Source organism: Cyprinus carpio, chromosome B16, assembly GCF_018340385.1.
Source record: "Cyprinus carpio isolate SPL01 chromosome B16, ASM1834038v1, whole genome shotgun sequence".
NCBI classification, from domain to species: Eukaryota; Metazoa; Chordata; class Actinopteri; order Cypriniformes; family Cyprinidae; genus Cyprinus; species Cyprinus carpio.
The window spans coordinates 28,222,081-28,225,658 of record NC_056612.1 but is presented as its reverse complement, the minus strand read 5'-3'; the positions used below and the strand labels follow the sequence as shown (position 1 = coordinate 28,225,658).

The 3,578-nt window shown below is 38.4% G+C and overlaps 1 pseudogene; it reads left to right on the top strand.

Moving 5' to 3' along the window:
- Nucleotides 1-3,578, top strand: part of LOC109058739 — a 50,316-nt pseudogene that overhangs the window by 32,048 nt on the left and 14,690 nt on the right.

Sequence of the window (3,578 nt, the reverse complement as noted above, 5' to 3'; positions counted from 1 at the left end):
TTGTTCTAAATTTTATTTTTATTTGATTGCATTTTAAAAGATTGAATAATTTGCTGAATTTGACAAATTTTTGAAAAAAAAAATGTGCTGAATAATATAATGGATTTCATGGGATCCTAAATTATTAGTTTACTATAATCAGCTTATTATTACTATAATAAGTTATGTTTACATTTATTCTTTACATCTAACAAACATGTGAGATGTATTTCCTTCCCATTAATGGTATGAAATGAATATCGTGATAAATATCGATATCAAATGATATGGAAAAAATACTGTGATATTTTTTCCCATATTGCCACATATTCCTACATTTTCGCGCCACCAGAATTTTTGTATTACCAGAAAAACACAATGGTGCTCGTTGTCCTTTTGTCTAGAAGCCAACCGTTTCTTCTATAAATGAGGCTGAGGTCACACATAATTGCTAATCGTTGTTCTTACAGGAGCTTACATGGAGCTGGATTTACTGGCTGCTGCTGAGACTGAGAGCACAGCGAACAACCATAGCAACCAGGACAACGCCAGTGGACGAGGAGCGCTAGACCGTGCCACGCTTGATCCGGGCAGGCGCTTCACTTTATCAAAGCTAGAAATTACTGTAATTGTGGTGTTCCCTTCCTGTTTTGCTCCACATAAGCTGCTGAGCGTACAGGAAGCTATACACCATAAAAGCATTTTGTTTTGGAATTTCTCCCCGTGGCACCTGTAGAATTACATTTAGTGAGTCAAACAGTCTATTTTTCATTTTTCCTATCAAATTGGGTGCCTTTGTTTATCTAATATTAGCAGAAATGACAGACAAACCAGTCTATACTAGTTTAACTGGTGTATCTAAGTTTGACCCTGGAGCACAAAAGCAGTCATAAGTAGCACAGGTATATTTCTGGCATTAACCAACAATACATTGTATGGATCATAATTATCGTTTATGCCAAAAATCATTAGGATATTAAGTAAAGATCATGTTCCATGAAGATATTTAGTAAATTTCCTACCATAAATATATAAAAACTTAATATTTGATTAGTAATATGCATTGCTAAGAATTCATTTAAGACAACACAGAGATGATTTTTCTCAATATTTAAGATGTTTTTTTGCACCCCCCTCAGATTCCAGATTTTCAAATAGCCTCAGCCAAATATTGTCCCTCCTAACTGTCAGATCCTAAGATGTCAGATTATTTATATTATTGTAATGGGTTTTGTGGTCAGGATCACAAATCTGGATTTATTTACCTATTTTTGATTAATTTACCAAAATCTTTTTTATTTTTTTTTTTTTATAATTTTTATATTTATTTATTTGTTTATTTAAATGGCGTGCACATTAGTCAACAATCAAATAAATGTATAGAAATATACGGAATTATCAAAAAGCCTTTTTTTTTTTTTTTTTTTCTAGATGCTGCCTGATGTTGTAGAAAACAAAAAGAAAGAGAAAAAAAAACAAACGACATTGAAGAACAAAGAGGGACAAAATTTTTTAATTCCTCTACCTGGAGTGTCATCAAATAGAATTGCAAATAATTAATTTTCAAACTTTTTTTTTTTTAACACCTCCCATTTGCAATAGGTCAGACAAACTCACGCTATTGGTTGAGCACATGTCACTCAAACCAACGGTGTTGTAATTCTGTTTGACGACATTATGGTGCAAAAAAACAAACTCTTCACTTTTCAACCATAACGTAAAAAATTAATTGTGTGTGTGTGCGTTTAATAATTGTGATGCCGGCTTCAGCATAAACCTTCCACTCTGTATTTTCCTGAAGGTGCCAGCAGCGTTCCTGCTTTCTTCTCAGAGGACGACTCCCCAGTCGAGCGACTCCAGTGACTTCGGACAGCAGCAGCAGTGGAAGTGGCCGATAATGGATCAGGGAGACTTTCCTGCTGGGCGAGCCTCTAGAGAGAGAACGACCGGCTGGTATGCGCTAACAGTCGCGGCCCAGAAGCCCGGTCCATGCAGTGGGCTGTTCGCCCGCGACGCAGCCAAGCGCTCCTCCGGCGCCCGTCCAGCTTTCATCCCACCTGCTGGTCAGTATCTCCCACACACCACCTGTCCAAAAAAAATATAGTCACATCTAGGGCTAGGTATCGATTCCAGAACTATCCTATTCGATTTAGATTCGCAAGCTCTTGATTCAATTTTTTTTGTTGTTGAAAAGATACATTGTCATCGTCAAAACTCATAAATACAAACTTCTCAGGTGGACTTGAATGCACCATAATTTACAGTACTTTCAGTTGAAAATATGATAAGTAGTGTGTGGTAGCAATAATTGGCGTCTCACTCCAGCGAAGGCTCCACGGGCACTCATCTACGCCGATCCTTCAAACCTGCGGCCGAACGAAGCATGCATCAGCCTGGCGCGGCAACGCCGCCTTGGCAACCCTGGAGGCCAGTAACTCCAGCAGCTACCTGACATCCGCCAGCAGCCTGGCTCGAGGCCTACAGCATGGAGTCATCCGCCAGATCTCGACCTCGCGAGCCTCATGCCAAGCCACAACCACCTGGGGTCTGCTACTTGAGTACCCGCGGCCGTCAAACTCACCTATCAGGACGCCGTCAGTCTGCAGGTGAGCCGGTCGCGCTGTACCCGAACAGAATCAGACTGTAATAAAGGCAAATTATACCATGGTCTGTCTGAATACTCGTTTCTGATTAAAACAGTTGAATGCACTGGGAGTTCTAAATCAGTTTAATCTCAGTTCTATATTAATGTGCTGCTTTAATTGATGCACACACACGCACACACACACACACACACACACACAGAGAGAGAGAGTCTGAGCTGGTGTCGGTTTTGCAGAACTTTGTGGAGGATAAGTTGATCCCCACCTGGAACTGGATTTTGTGTGCCATCATGGATTCCACTGAAGCTGCAGCTGGTCGTTACGGCTTTCTCGGCTCTGTCATCAGCCGGGGATCCTGGTCACCGAGCCACCCGGCTGCACGCTTCACAGCACTACAGGCCGCCCGGCGGGGCGCCGCTGACGGCGCCCAAAGAGGAAAGAGAGGAGGTCACCCTTGAAGGTTTTCGAAGGTAAGATGCCCCAGCATTATTGATGAAAATTCACCCCACCGTTTTCTCAGGAAAAACCCAATAGGAATTTTCCATTGGCTATCAAGTTTGATTCTTTTTTCATGTTTTATGAATTTTCAAGAAGTAACGTTTTATAAACAAGCTGTGAGTAGATGAGTTTACCTGTTTGGTGTAATCACATTTAATGTCCTTGACTTGATCTATATTTATATTTAGATTTTTGTTATTGTTATCAGACTATTTCATTTAAAAAATATTTATTTTTGTTTTTATTTGGTTTATTTTTTTATTCATATTTTTATTTATTTTCACGGTTTCCTTTTTTAATTTTTAGTTTTTTTTTTGTCTTTGGTTTTATTTTTGTTGTTTAGTTTTTATTTTAGTTTTATTTTGTTACTTTTTTTTTTTTTTTAAGTTTTTTGTTTTTTTTATTTTTGTTTTTTTTTTGTTTTTTTGTTTTGTTTTTGACTTTGTTGGCTTTAATTTTATTTTTTCTTACTTTTTTATGAGTGCCATTTAGCCACTT